The sequence below is a fragment of the Etheostoma spectabile genome, chromosome 5 (genome assembly GCF_008692095.1).
Source record: "Etheostoma spectabile isolate EspeVRDwgs_2016 chromosome 5, UIUC_Espe_1.0, whole genome shotgun sequence".
Lineage (NCBI taxonomy): Eukaryota > Metazoa > Chordata > Actinopteri > Perciformes > Percidae > Etheostoma > Etheostoma spectabile.
In genome coordinates this window covers 28362951-28377980 of record NC_045737.1, presented here as the reverse complement: position 1 = coordinate 28377980, position 15030 = coordinate 28362951, and the positions used below count along the sequence as shown (strand labels likewise).

The 15030-nt window shown below is 43.2% G+C and overlaps 1 long non-coding RNA gene across 1 annotated transcript in view; it reads left to right on the top strand.

The window, feature by feature from the left end:
- LOC116689408 (uncharacterized) overlaps positions 1-15030 on the top strand; it is a 70074-nt gene that overhangs the window by 24121 nt on the left and 30923 nt on the right. The window contains exon 2 of the long non-coding RNA XR_004331981.1: positions 7311-7440. This is a non-coding gene — a long non-coding RNA (uncharacterized LOC116689408). The remainder of the gene's footprint in view (positions 1-7310; positions 7441-15030) is intronic.

The window sequence follows — 15030 nt, the reverse complement described above, 5'->3', positions numbered from 1 at the left end:
AGTTCCCTTTGTAGCGGTCCCCCAAGGCTGGAGCTGAAGCCTGAGTGGGACAGCCAGCCAAGCAATGGACCCCCAGGGGTCCTGGCAGTTACCATGGAGAGGGAGGGGGGGTCATCCTTTTGCCCTCTGTCTGCCTCCCCGTGATCAACACAGAGGCCATTAGGGACAGGGTGCTCCTGCAGCCTTTGAGAGCCATGTAATGAGATAATGCATGGAGCTCATGCTGTTACTGTCACCTACACACACAGATACACACACACATAAAGTGCAGGGGCAGATGCAAGAATGCACACGTGCACAAATTAAGCTTGACAAACACATAACATCCAGTGGAAATGAACACACTTACTCACACACTCTCACAGGAGTAGATACATGAATTGATCCATGCTCACATGTATTACTCTTCAAACGTCCTCTCTGTCAATACTCCTCCACCCATGTAGGAATCCCTGGCTGTTTGCTATTTCAGCTGCGGCACCGACCCTCAGTCAGCCAGTTACATTTTGTTGGACAGGCGGCAGTGGCAGTGAGAGGAAAGCTAATGAAACAGTATATCCCTGCCGCTGGTTATTCCACAGAAGGAGAAAAAGAAAAATCATTCTCTCTCACATTGACCTTGAAGGAGTCCATCAGCACAGAATATGCAGAGAACGGCTGTTGGTTTACTTCTCTGGCAGGCGCTGTTGTCCATTGGACCCACGCAAGTCCTGAAATGCTGCTAACCCCCCTATAGGGTTCAGACACTGAGTCCCAGCAGTTAGTCTTCATTGGAGAGTTCAATCACATAACATTTCAGGACCAATGCTGTGAAATTACAAAAAGAAAAAAAAGCATGTTTTCACGAATACCTTGAATGGATGCATATATGAAAATAAAGGATAGAAAGCCATGGAACTCAACCATCAAAGCAAAGAATATTTATTTGTGTAGGTATTTAATGATAGCAGAGATATGGCATCAATGACAATAAAAGTGCCAAAAGAACAAAAAAGAGATGGCTGTGTGATTTTTAATTGAAAATTCATCAAAGTTCGCCCAGCTGTACTGTACTTTTCTGTACTTTTTTATAAGTGTGGCTTTGCAAGAGGAAACCTAAATAAATTACCTTAAAAACAAGCAAGCAGAATCAATATTACAACCAACGTAATTATTATTATTTTTTTTTTCAAGGACAATATTAAATTTCACCCTTTACTAGATAAAAATGTTTGAATCTCCCTCTTCCAGTACCAAATGCTATAATCTTCATTTAAACTCAACAACTGAAATGAGGATTTCAGGAAACCATATCTCAGCCCTCAATAACTATATTTTAAAGCAGAAATAATGACTTTATTACTCGGGGCATTTCCTTTGCATGTCAGCAGACGCTGAGCAACATTAGCACTCATTTGGAGTTGTGTTTCTGACAAATATTCCAATATTCAGTGTCTCTCTAGCTCTGCTTTAGTCTCTGTGGTCTATCAGGTCTTCTATCTTTAGCGGCTAAATGCTCCACTATGTTCTCAAAGCTAGTTGCTAACTTTGTCTGCTGTTTGGTGCTGGTGAGGTAGCGTTTATCGGAGTGTAACAGTGAAGTTGACAGCAGCCCTTTTTCAGCATTCACATCATCATCTGACGTTTTACTAGATGAAAAAGTCGACTTGCGTTTTGACAGCCACGAAGAGTGAGCTGGTGAGAAAAGGCGAAATCTGGATCGAAGTTGTAAAAGCCCTGAATGGAGCGTTGCAGGTTTGATCAGAGAGCGCCTCCGCACGACGGATTTGTTGGGCTTTACTCCTTTATGAGACAAATATTGGGCTAAATCTCCTCACCACCCCTGGGCCTTGTTGTGAAAAGGCCAGGGCCCTAGCCAGTGCTTTACCATCACATCCTCCCACTTATGTAAACAGATGTCTCATACAACACACACACACACACACTCATGCACTCATGCATGCACACACACACACACACACACACACACACACACACACACACACAAATTGAGAACTCCCGACGCCTGCACTCACCCCATTCATCAAGGCTTTCCTCTGCTCATGCACATACACCAAAGTACTCAACAATACTTCATCCAGTTGAATGAACTCTCTGCCCTCATACGGTGATTTAATCCCTTTTAACTTTCAAACCAGATCAAGCCTTGTGGAGTATGTATGTATGTAATGTAATGTATGTGACATACAGCACTAAAAGTGTGTATGTTGTGTTGATATTTATTGACAAATGTGAGCATTTTCCCTCCTGTGTGTCTTCAGCTCACACACCAGGTGCTACTCAGAATTTTGAGTCTGCGGTGGCTCCTCCTGTGTGTTCTGGCACAGTGAGAATAATAATCACAGCTCCTCAGCTCAAACCAATATCTGTTGCCAAAAGCACTCGACGCAGGCAAACACAGGAAATGAGTGGATAATAGTAGAAAGGTCCCACTTCACTGAAAGAAAATCACAATCAAAATCACTTTATCTGTCGACACCAACAAAATGCAGAGGTTTTCTTTTTGTCACGGTGCAGAGACAATAGGACACAAAACCCTCTCGTTCACACTGCCAAAACCTTGGTCAGTGGCTTCTGACCAGCTGCATTGCCGCAAGCTTTGATAGCATCTGTCCTGTGAGCTGCATTTGCAAAGTTCAGAGCTGCCAAAGTGTGTATTTGCCCCCAGTACTGGTAATGTTTGAGCAGTCGAAAGTTTACAATCCATCTTAACAATGGGTGCAACCACTCTCCATTTCTTTTTTTGACGCATAGATGTAGACTCTGTGAAGGCTAATAAACAACTCTTCATTAAAGGCAATCTGCAACCCAAACTTTACTCTTATTAAAGGCTCATACCTGAGCTATAATGCTTTAGGAAGTGCTTTATTAGTATTCATGAAGTTACATCTTATGAAAGTGGTGCCAAATAAAGACTTTTAAAATATTGAGACATCAGCCATCTCTTGTTAAAATGTCAATATTAATTTTCAAAGCCACATATCTCTCAAAAATCTCCATAAAAGCAATAGTGACACAGAGCAGACACGATATTTCACATACAGGACAAAGTATGAAGAAGACAAATGCTAACCCGTCAGCTGTATATCGGTCATTTCTATAGCACACTGAATAATCGATTCCAGTGGAATATGGATGGATGACTCCCGTGTGGGATCTCAGTCGGAATGGACTCTGTCGTGCCTCGGCGCTGATAATGGCCCCGGCAAATGGTGGCCACCTCTAATTTTAGCTTGTAAATCACAACCCGCGAGTAATGGGCTGCACTTAGAGGGGTCAGAGTTTACGACCGAATCACTTGGGACGACAGAGACTGTGAAGTCAGGCTTTTGCAGCTCAATGCTTTTTCTTTTTTAAAGGGGTGCGAGGGGTGGAGATGTTGAAGGTGTGGGTGGGGTGATAACGTTGTTTGCAGTTGGCCTACATGCTCAAATCTAACTCCGACCTTGGCCAGATGTCCACCAAGATGGTGTGTGTGTGTGTGTGTATGCTGTACTATGTGTGTGTTGTCAGCCACATTTTCGGAGAGTGCTCGGTTCTAATAGGGACTGGCAGGCATTTTGTTGGGCTTTATTGCCACATGCCTCTTCCAATCCTGCCACTGATTAGAGCTGCCATTTCTGGCACACACACACACACCACACACACACTCTCACAAAGCAGACCCACACACTTTGGCACACGCTCAAAGCTTGGGTCTTTGCATGCCATTAGCATCCCATTGCGTTGTCTTGCGCAGCGATCAAACGGAGCACGGAGTTGTGCTCTTGTCGAGGCAGATTGGAGGAAGTGACGGGTACATCGTCACTCCACTTTTATTCTGCTCATCAGGGTGCTGTCAGCTTAGACAATGTCAGATTTGGTGCGAAGCAATTTAAGGCCCACGCTGTCAGAATTAGGCCTGATAGTGAAAGCTCCTATGGCAGCACACAGGCAAACACATCAACACACATTCAAGCAGGGATACACACTCTGCCATGCTCACGTGGTGTATATACACAACACATCCACCACACACTGTACAGGCACACACGCACACACATATTATATATAGTTGGTACGTGCAGGCATTAGCTCATGTTTACTTGCGCAGGTTAAAGGTACAGGTCATTGTGATCTAGCGGCTTGGCTGGCTTCACACAGACACTCACTGCGCTCTTATCTCCATCGGGCTTCAGCCACCACTGGAGGTGTGTGTGTGGTGAGTGTGCCCGTGTGTGTCAGGCTGTCTGAAATCCTGTGGCGAAAAAATCAACCCCTCTATCTCCCAGTTTATACCACTTTTGGCCATGTGTGTGTCTATCAATACTGGTGGACCGCAACTATGTGTTATGTTTTGTGTGGTGTGTTGTCGTCAGAGGTGTGTGTGTGTATGTGTTGTCGTGTGTGTTATGGGTTGGATGTGCTTAGTTCCTCGTGTGTTAACGTGTCGTGGGTGTGTGTGTGTGTGTGTGTGTGTGTGTGTGTGTGTGTGTGTGTGTGTCTGTGTATGTCCTGTGTGTATTTGAACCTATTCGTTTTGTGCTGTGTGTGCTGTGTGTGTGTCTGTGTGTGGAGCCTTGCAGGCTAGTGGCTGCTTGTTCCTGGTGGCCATGGAAAGTGAGGTTGGGCGCTTATTTTTGGAAATCCACCAGAGGTTGCCAGTATGCTGTGTGCTGTCACATTGTCGTGTGTGTGTGTGTGTGTGTGGTTGTGTGTTGTGTGTGTGTGTGTGTGTGTGTGTGTGTGTGTGTGTGTGTGTGTGTGTGTGTGTGTGGGTTCATCCAGTCCTATAGGTAACGCAGCCAGTGCTCTCAGTAGCAGCAGTATTTTCATTTTGGAGGGATATTTTCCCCTAACAGCCTTTAAAGTTCTTTTTCTGCTGTTGAAACTTCAGCAGACACACTGCCGGTTCAGTCCCAGGTGAAGACACTCAACGAAGGGTTAAGCGCTCTACCAGAAGCAGTAAACACACATACATGTAGACACTAGCGCTCATATGGTGACTTACTCATAGCCGTAAGGTTCCTCATTTAGTCTAAATTCATTTTCCAGCACATTTAATTATACTAACTCAATTTTAGAAGGACCTGCCATCAAATGGAGTTTCAGTGTTTTACATAACCTGCTTTTCATTTTCTTGCAACCAATAAAAGAGGATTCATAGTGTATTCCCTGCAATGGCAGGTTCATGGGTTAGTAAATGTTTCTACTTCTTTGGACAAATAAGCGATTTCAAAAAGTATGGGGTTGAAACAAAGATGGCAGTTTCAGTTGACATTTTGGAGAAACACTGATTTATTTGATTTTTTTTCATTTACAAGGGGGTTGTGCCATTCACATACATTTGCCAAAAAGTCTAAATTAGAGATGAATTCCAAAGATTCCTGATTTCCTTTTTTTTTGTGAGTGGAGTCCAGGTTTGTGGAGTTTGTCGTGTTCGATCAATAAAAGTCGGATGAACGTCACAGTCGATCTGTGCCCCGAGTGGAGCTGTGTTTCCAGTGTCTAGTTTATTGACAGCAGTGAATGAACTATGATGGTGTCAGAGGCTTTGGTGTTGCCTATGCTCTCCCCATGTAACACTAGCTGGCCCAAACGTTACTGACAATATGTGCTTGGCCCTCAGCGCTCTCATCATGATCAGTGAGCCATTGATGTTGACATGACACACACACACACACACACACACACACACACACAACTCTGTAAGCCTTGGCAGTTAGTTATGTGATCTGCAGTCTGATCTAATGAATGTGAGCCTTAAGGGTTCAGGTGTGTGTGCAGATGTGTGTGGCTTTGTTTAGAGTGTGTTTCATGTGCGTATCTAGACCCAAACAGCAATTCAAAGAGAAAATCAAGTTAAACTCTGCACATTCTTCAAATCAAGTTCAGCTTTTGGCGCATGAAGTCATGCCATTGACAGCGAGCCGCCTTGACAGTGCTGAGCTTTGAGGACACCGAGTCCAAAATGGAGGAAGGTATTGTAGCTTGTTAGCTGTGTTGCATAATCCACTTATATATTGTTTTGTATCGTATAATCTGTTCAGACAGTTATGAGACAGGAGACGATGGTACAGAACGTTAGCTACCAAGCCTGCTGGACAGAGAATCGAGGTAATGACGTCACGTCTGGGCTAGCCTTTGTTCCACTAGCTTCTGGAACCCAATGCCATCTATCATTCAGCACTTTAGTTTTGTTTGTAGTTAGTTTTTTTAGGTTATGTCTAAGACATATTGGCATGTACTACTTCATGCTACTACTAAGCTAAACAACTATTAAGTTGTTAGCCCTCAAAAAGCTAACTAAGGGCCTGATGAGTAAGGCTATGAGAAAATGAGCCTACTTCTCACTTCATTTTATTACCATTTTCATCATCATTTTCACAATCCGTTCTTGGTCTATAAAGTTACTTCAAGTCTTCTTTAAAACAGAATGATGTTCTTTTAGTAAATTATGGTCCCATGTATTTAAAATAGATGAAAAAGCAGGGGATGCTTTAGAGGCGTGGCTACACACCGACCTGTCAATCACGACAGAGTTTTAGCAATGCTAACCATAGCACTGTATACATTAAAATATCTGTGAACTTGTTTTTGGGAGTTGTCCGTGTGTGTTTTCACTTCATCAACTTTGATTAGAACCTTTTGGTCGCCTGAAAATGGCTTGTTTAGCGTTGGGGAGCCCCTTGCCAACTAAAGGTAGCTAGGCAGCACTAGTGTTAGCTAGTAACTACCAACTCTGTGTGTTGCCGTACGTGCACACGAACGGCGCCAGGACCCGGGGGTCCCCGCAAATCTCTGCCAGATGACTTGCTTTAGCTAAAGTCAGCCACTTTCCTACTTTATAGTTTAGCATAGTGCATTGCTATTTTAAACTATACGCAAGACTGGCCTAGCCGCGTCATCCTGCCTTGCTTCGCCCTTTTGTCCAAATATGGTCACCTCTGGCCCCAAAATACCAAAACAGTGACAGCCAAAATGCAAACTCCCGGCTTCTAAACTGCAATGGGTGACGTCTTTTCTTTGGCTCTCTATTGTGACTGACGAGGGCTAGCGTGTTTGTGGCTAGCTCGCCAGCTACACTAGTTCCCCAACTGTCTGTGTACATCTGAGTTGTTTGTATGTGTGTGTAACATGAGTGTGTGAAAACTGGACTGCCAGGTCTTCTCTGAGAGACATTAAAATTATTAAAGCAGCCTTGCCAATCTCACATGGCCCTACATGCGCGCAAACACACACACACACACACACACAAAACACACACACACACACACAAACATCCACCCCCACCACTCATTCCTTCTTCTTCTTCTCCTTTTCTCCTTTAGCCCAATGTGACCTTCATCTGAGTCAAGTGTCTTCATTCAGCATTCACTGCGACGAGAGTGGCGGAGAAAAAACTGAATTGGATATTAAGAAGAAAGCTCACAGACACGCGAGGGAGGAGAAGAAAAAAAAGTAAGAAAATAAAAACAGAACAAAGGGTGGAGAAGAAAAACAGCAGCTTCTTTTCTGCCTCCTCTGAAGCCTTCCTCAGTAAACAGTACGACTGGCAGAGGGAATGAGAGAGAAGGGAGGGCATGTAGAATGAGCAAAGAATCAAAAGAAATAAGAAAGTGAATATGAGAGGGGAAAGGAAAACCATGCGCGGGTGGGGGGGGGGCAGTTGTCAAAACAGGATGTGGAAATTACAGGCATTTTCAGGTACTCCTAAAGAAATTAGACTGGAGCGAGACAAAGAGAAAGTTGAGAGAGATGCATGAGCCGGGCGATAAGAAAAAAAAGCTGACAAAACATTGAATTTGAGATGGATATTGGATTTCAGATTTCAGGACATTTTGTTTGAAAAGATGCTGAAGGTTATGAGTGTGTGAGTGTGTGTTTTTCCTCATTGTGTGTGTTAGTGTGAGGCGGCCATATTTTCACGTGAAGGGTTAAGTGGAAAACAAGAAAGACAGAAAGGAAGAAAAAAGAGAGGGGGGAGAAAAAAAGAGAGGGGAAAGGAGCCCTTTTAAGGCCGCAGCCGCCAAAAGGGCGAGTGAACCACAAAAAACTTTTTTGTTTTTTTGTTTATTGAAAATTTTAATAAACATACCCACTTCCCTTACTAATTTTAATATTAATCTTTATTTACTATGTTAATTTTTTATTTGTATTTTTTTAAAATGAGTTAGAAGACGGGATGTAAACAAACGGAAACTGTGGTTGATTTTTGGTGGAGGGTTACCACCCAAGGTGTTATTCTTTTACCTTTTATTTGACTTTTTAATTTTGTCTTAGTGCAAAAAGAAAGTTGTACTTTTTTAACACTTATGTATATACATACAATCGAATCTGCTCTTAAGGTCTCATAGTTTTGGGTTTGGGAATCCAAAACCCAACACTTCTCTTCCCTAGTTTTAAAAAAACAAAGCCTTGTAAGGGGGGATGGGATATCCCCTTGTTTTTACAACGTGTCGGCATGTTTGTAGTATGTGGCCTTGTGTAAAAATGGTGAGAAGGGCTCTCAAATAAATCAGCTGTCTTTTTGATTCGGATCGGGAGCTCCGGAGATTTTAGGGAATTCCCTCTGATAAAAAAAGTAATTTTATCCCGATTTCCCAACACAGCTACAGATACCATAGGCCAAGTGTGTCTTAACCACACCACCCCATGTGACAACTTAAAAAACACAACAAAACACAACACACGAGGCTAAAAAAAACAGCCTCAGGCAAATTTTTTCTACCTCGTCCATTTTCCATTTTCTCGCAATGTGTGGTCCTCTTTTACACACACTGTAAAAAATGTACTTATCCCTCATTTATCTAAAATCCGGATTCTACTTCTCCCCCTCTTTTCCCCCTTCTTTATATTCCTATTACTGTTATCCCTAACTGATGATTAATTAGGTTATGCATAATATGTGGGTGTGTGTGTGGGGGTGGTGTGTGGTGTGTGTGTGTCGACCCCTTTGAGGTTTTGGTTGCGTCATAAAAAAGCTTTTCTCTGAAGGGTGCCGTCAGAGCTTGGGGGGGGAAAAGAAAGGGGGGGACCCAAAAAACAAAAAAAAAGGGGCCTTGCTGAATTTTTTTATTTTTTTTCTGTATCATTTTTTTTGGGGGAAAAAAAAAAATACCCCCTCCAAGGGGTCATTACTTCACCTAAAGCAAAGACTATTTAAAAAACTTTAAAGTATTTTAAAAAGTAAAACGCTGTAAATAAAAGGCCTAGGCCATAGAACGGGTTTCCCTTGAGCGGGAGTGGTTTTTTTAACCACTAAGAGCTCATTTTAAAAAGAATACAGAAAGAACATTTCTAAGAGTATAGGAATACATGGTAAGGAAAGTATTTTAGACCCCTTTAAATTTTTTTACTCTTTTTTCATTTCAAACCATTTTTCCAAAAAACAAAAAAGTCATTTTTTCAGTAATGTCATCGCACCCCATTGGACAGGGAAAAAAACAGAAATGAAAAATTTTTGCAAATTTTTTAAAAAAAGAAAAAACTGAAATTACTGGTCATAAGTATTCAGCCCCTTTTTCGTACCCTCATATGTAACTCAGGGGCTGTCATTTCTTTGATCATCCTGAGTGGTTTACACCTTTATTGGGTCCAGTGTGTTTTATTATAGTTGGCCTTTATTGGAAAAACCACCACCCGTCTATATAAGACCTTACACTCACAGGCTGTCGAGAAATGACAATAGAGTCAAAAAAACGCCCTGAAGACCAGACGAATTGTGGCAAGGCAAGATCTGGTCAAGGGACAAAAATTTCTGCTGCACTTAAAAGGTTTTTGAGCCAGTGCCTCTTCCTCAAAGGAAAAAGGTTTTTGGGGCCAGAACCCTTCCTAGAGCGGCGTCCCCGGCCAAATGGCATCGGGGAGAAGAGCCTTGGGAGAGAGGCAAAGAAAACCAATGGGCACTTTGGGGAGCCCAGGATGCGTGGGGGGGGGGAAAGGGGAAATTTTAGTAAGTCAACCCTCACTGCAGCAAAACCCCCAGTCGGGGCTTTATGGCAGAGTGGCCCGACGGAAGCCTCTCCTCAGTGAAAAGACACATGAAAGCCGCATGGAGTTTGCTAAAAAAACCTGAAGGACTCCAAGATGGTGATAAATAAAATCCTCTGGTCTGATGAGCCCAAGATAGAAATTTTTTGGCCTTAATTCTAAGCGGTATGTGTGGAGAAAGGAAAACCAGGCACTGCTCATCACCTGTCCAATACAGTCTCAACAGTGAAGCATGGTGGTGGCAGCATCATGCTGTGGGGGTGTTTTTCAGCTGCAGGGACAGGCGACTGGTTGCAATCGAGGGAAAGATGAATGCGGCCAAGTACAGGGATATCCTGGACGGAAAACCTTTTCCAGAGTGCTCTGGACCTCAGACTGGGCCGAAGGTTACCTTCCAACAGACTATGACCCTAAGCACACCGCTAAAATAACGAAGGAGTGGCTTCACAACAACTCCGTGGCTGTTCTTGAATGGCCCCGCCAGAGCCCTGACTTAACCCAATTGAGCATCTCTGGAGAGACCTGAAAATGACTGTCCACAACGTTTACCATCCAACCTGACAGAACTGGAGAGGATCTGCAAGGAGGAATGGCAGAGGATACCCAAATCCAGATGTGGAAAAAAATTGTTGCATCTTTCCCAAACGACTCATGGCTGTATTAGATCAAAAGGGTGCTTCTACTAAATACTGAACAAAGGGTCTGAATACTTATGACCATGTGATATTTCAGTTTTGTTTTTTAATAAATATGCAAAAATTCTAAATTTCTGTTTTTTTCTGTCAAGATGGGGTTGCTGAGTGTACATTACTGAGAAATAAAATGAACTTTTTGATTTTTGGAAAAAGGCTGCAATGAAACAAAGAGTGAAAAATTAAAGGGGTCTGAATACTTCCGTACCCACTGTATTAGGATAGAACAACACAATGTAATTTTGCGAAAAAAAACATCACATTCATTTTTTGTTTTCACTCTTGCACACATAGGCACACACACGTACACACACAGGCACCCCTCCGTCAGGTTTGATGAGGTGTGTGAGCCGGCTGCATCTCGCATTCCTCCGTCCTCCCTCTCCCAGAGCAGCAGTCTATGTCTCTGCATTGATATTTCAGCTTATCTTCCCATAAACCTGGAAACCTGGACCCTTTCTCCCTCCGGCTCGCGTCGCCACCTCCTACCCTCCTACCCTCTTACCCTCCTACCCTCCTACCCTCCTACCCTCCTACCCTCCTCTCCTTCCTCCTCATTGCTATCGATCAGCCTGTGTGTTCAACAACGCCGAGAGCAGCCAGTGGTTAAAGTAGAGCCGGGCTGCAGGAGCTCTGCTCGCCGTCCGCGGATCCTCTTTCCCTCCTAATGGTCCCATTCAGACTCTAATAGACCCTGGTCAGAGCAGCCAGACCCACCACTCTCTTCTCGCTGCTCTCACCTTTCACTTCTCCTCTCTTTCTCTTCAACAAATATCTGTCTGCACTGCGTGTCTCAGGCACTTTTTTAGCTGATGACCGTTGATTTTGCTAACTGATCCGATAGCTGACGCGGGCAGATTTCTTTTTTCATACATTTATTCATCCAAGGAAGGATTCGCTTCTGCTGAGTTTGCACACGTTTCTTCACCAGTGTCCTGCTTTGCATTATTAATTTTATTTTTTTTTATTGTAATGCACATTAATTCCTTGGAACTGCCCAGTACAACCCCAGTCTGCTAATTTTGGTAACTGGGAACTGCCCAGCACCAGAAGCATTGACTGTGTGTCCAGACGTCTCTCAGTCACTGAGCACATTGAATCTAGCTCAGTCGCCTTGCTCAAGGGCACTTTCTTTGTGAGTAGTAGAAAAATTGTCTCTGGCTATTTTCCTTTTACAGCTTTTTCTTCCCTTCCAGGGAATCAAATGGCATATGAATGAAAAGTAAAACAGCAGTGTAAAAGAATAAAAGTGTAAGCCCATAACTGCTGGGGGTGCCAATATTAGTTGTAATGACCAGTCATTAAATCTGCCTCCAGAGGCTTGAAGCTAATGTTCTCCCGTTCGATATTCAGTGTTAAAGCAAGTGTAAAACGACACTGGATGCTCATTGAACTCTTCCTGCTTCATGTTGGTGTTCAGATCAACCAGCAGCAGTGAACACAACACAGCCGTGCTGAATGCTCTGCGCCTCATACAGCTGATGACTGTGCTATAGTACACAGGTAAAAGACTGCATCACTGATGCACATGTCCACCATAAACCAGTGTTACTGCTGTCGCTTGTTCAGTGTAACAGGCTGGAGTTTCACTCAGTCACTTGTCTTTTGAAAACTGGGTGTGTTGTCCAAACTAATGAATTATTGTCAAGGTCAACAGGTCAAGTCATTAAAATACAGCAAAGAACCTCTTTTGGGAATTGTCATTTAAAACCTGAGCCAACCAAGAACTGAAAAACCGAACCAAGGCATTACCATGGAAACTAATGCATAACTATATAAATAAAGATGTGAGGTCGAAATCGTCGTGGATGGGCCCTTGAGGGCAGGGATCCAGCATGCTTCTCTTTGTTTTAGGGGTAGGATTTTCAATCTGGCGACCTCAATACCTGGCACTTTGTTCTGAACGGTGTATCACTCCCATGTTCAGCTTCAGTGATGAGTTTGGCCATAGGATCATTCAGATTCGCAGTACAAATAGCGTATCTATGTTCGGAGTATGATTATTGTCATTGTCAATAAATCAGCAAATTTTTGTTTCGATAAATCGATAGTTCTTTGGTCTATAAAATGTCAGACAATGGTGAAATATGTGGACCATTGTTTCCCAAAGCCCAAGATGACGCCCACAAATATCTTGTTTTCTCCCCAAACTCAAAGATGTTCAGATGACTGTCCCAGAGGAGAGAACAAACTGGAACATGTTTGTGCTGGAATCAGAGAATTCTGACTTTTCTCTTTAAAAAATGACTCCAATCCATTAATCAACCAACTGTCAAAATAGGTGATTAATTCATTAGCTAACTAATCGATTAATCACTCCTAAATGGTGCTCCTGTGAGTCCTTAGTGCTTCATTTGAATGTGCTGATGGCTGTTTATTACCTTATCCGTATAGGTTTTTAAATATACATACTGTATGTCATTTTAAATTGAGGGGGAATTATAGTATCTCCTTATGAGGGGAAATAATAGTCCCTAATTGCACTGGAAACTTGTTTTGACACATAATTACAGCAGTTGCATTAGGTCAAAGTTGAAACAGGAAGTTTTTTCCTATGATAATGAGTAGGCAGTTTAACTTCATGAGTACAATGTAACTATTAACAGAGATGTATGGCCATATCTACAAAAATAGGACATGGTTAATAATGAGTTTCAATCATTCTATCTACAAGATTGACACAGTCTGTCCCTGAGCTCAGGAAGCCCACAACAGAGTCTCACATAGTGAGACAAACACTTTAAATTCAGATAAATCTAAATGCTAATACAGCAGGCGGCTACGGGAGTTAAATGTGCTGAAAGCAGGTTACGGCTCAGCAGCAAGATTGCAGTGCTCAGTGTTGATGTGTGTTTATAAGGACCATCTGATGGTGGAGAGACCTTTACCATGAAAGCCATCACTCTAACCAGGCGCTTCTCATGAACCATTCATACATAAAACTATGAAAAGTAATGCACTGCACTTTGTATGTATGTTTGTAAAGGACCATCACCTCGCGGTGCCCTGTACCCAGCTCACAGTCACTTCTTCTCGGCTTAACTCAACTGTGATAGCCTCTGAAACAGCTTGCACCTCAAGGCGACCGGTACCCGACCCACAGCAACCCTTTCTCGGCTAACTTTAACTGGGAAGACCGCTGAACCTTATTGTCATGTGACCTGTTGTCACTTGACCAGCCAGCAGTCACCTGATTTCAGCCTGGGGATATCATATGAATTGTGGTGCATGAGTTTTTGTACGATATCATAGGAACCTGTTCATGAGAATGCGTTGCTCTAACGAGGCCGTCGTGTTTCTACCTTTCAGTGCTGTTTTTCCTCTAGCTGCTGTCATTCTATTCATCCCCATGCTGTTATAACCCTCCCTCCCCCCCCCACCCACTTGACATTAAGGTGTGTGGGCTGATTCTATAGGAGTCCAGCTAGGTGTAACCTTTCTTCCCCGTGGCACCTCACTGGGATCCAGGACTCTGGGCTCAGCGTGAAGTCCTGAACTTATCCCGAAAGAAAATCTCAAAAAAACACAGCTTACAAAAAGAGAGGACAGAGAGAGTGGGAGGGAAAGCGTAAGAGCGCTACTGGACAATTAGCCCCCCTAGGAGCATAGTAGGCGGCCTCCCCAAGCCAGAAGACACTGTGATGGTTTTCAGAGACTGGCAGCCCAGAAGAGGAAACCAGAGTGAGTGTGTGTGTGTGTGTGTGTGTGTGTGTGTGTGTGTGTGTTGTGTGTGTGTGTGTGTGTGTGTGTGTGTGTGTGTGTGTGGTGTGTGTGTGTGTGTGTTTTGCATTCACACGCCAAGCGGTTGTTGTTACGAAATGAGACAGAACGTCAGGTGCCCGCAGGCGTCAATACGACCATTTCTATTATTCAGAGCTGATTACAGCGCTAAACAGTACAGCGGTGAATGCTTTTTAATGAGCTTTGAAATACAAGAGAGAAGTTTGTCAGCTTTTTGTTGTCTGAATCTGCCCGACGGGGGGGAAGGAGCATTTTGCCGGAGTGATTTGATTAGTGCGCTGGTGTGTGAGGAGCAGGTTGCAACATATGTGAGTGGTGGTGAAGAAGTTTATGTGCTGGTGTGTGTATGACACGTGATAAAGCATTCCTTTTATGGGTTTTTACGATTTTTTTGGGGCATTTTTCAGCCTTTATTTTGACAGGACAGATGAAGACATGAAAGAGGAGAGAGGGAATGACATGCAGCAAGGCGCCCGCTCTACTGAGCTATCTGGGCGCCCATTCCTTTTATGTTTTGTAAGCGAGTACAGTGTACTTGCATGTATTATCCAAATTTCACCATTTCACCATTTTTTGACTTTATATAGGTCAAAGAACTGATTAATCAACAATGAAAATAATTGTC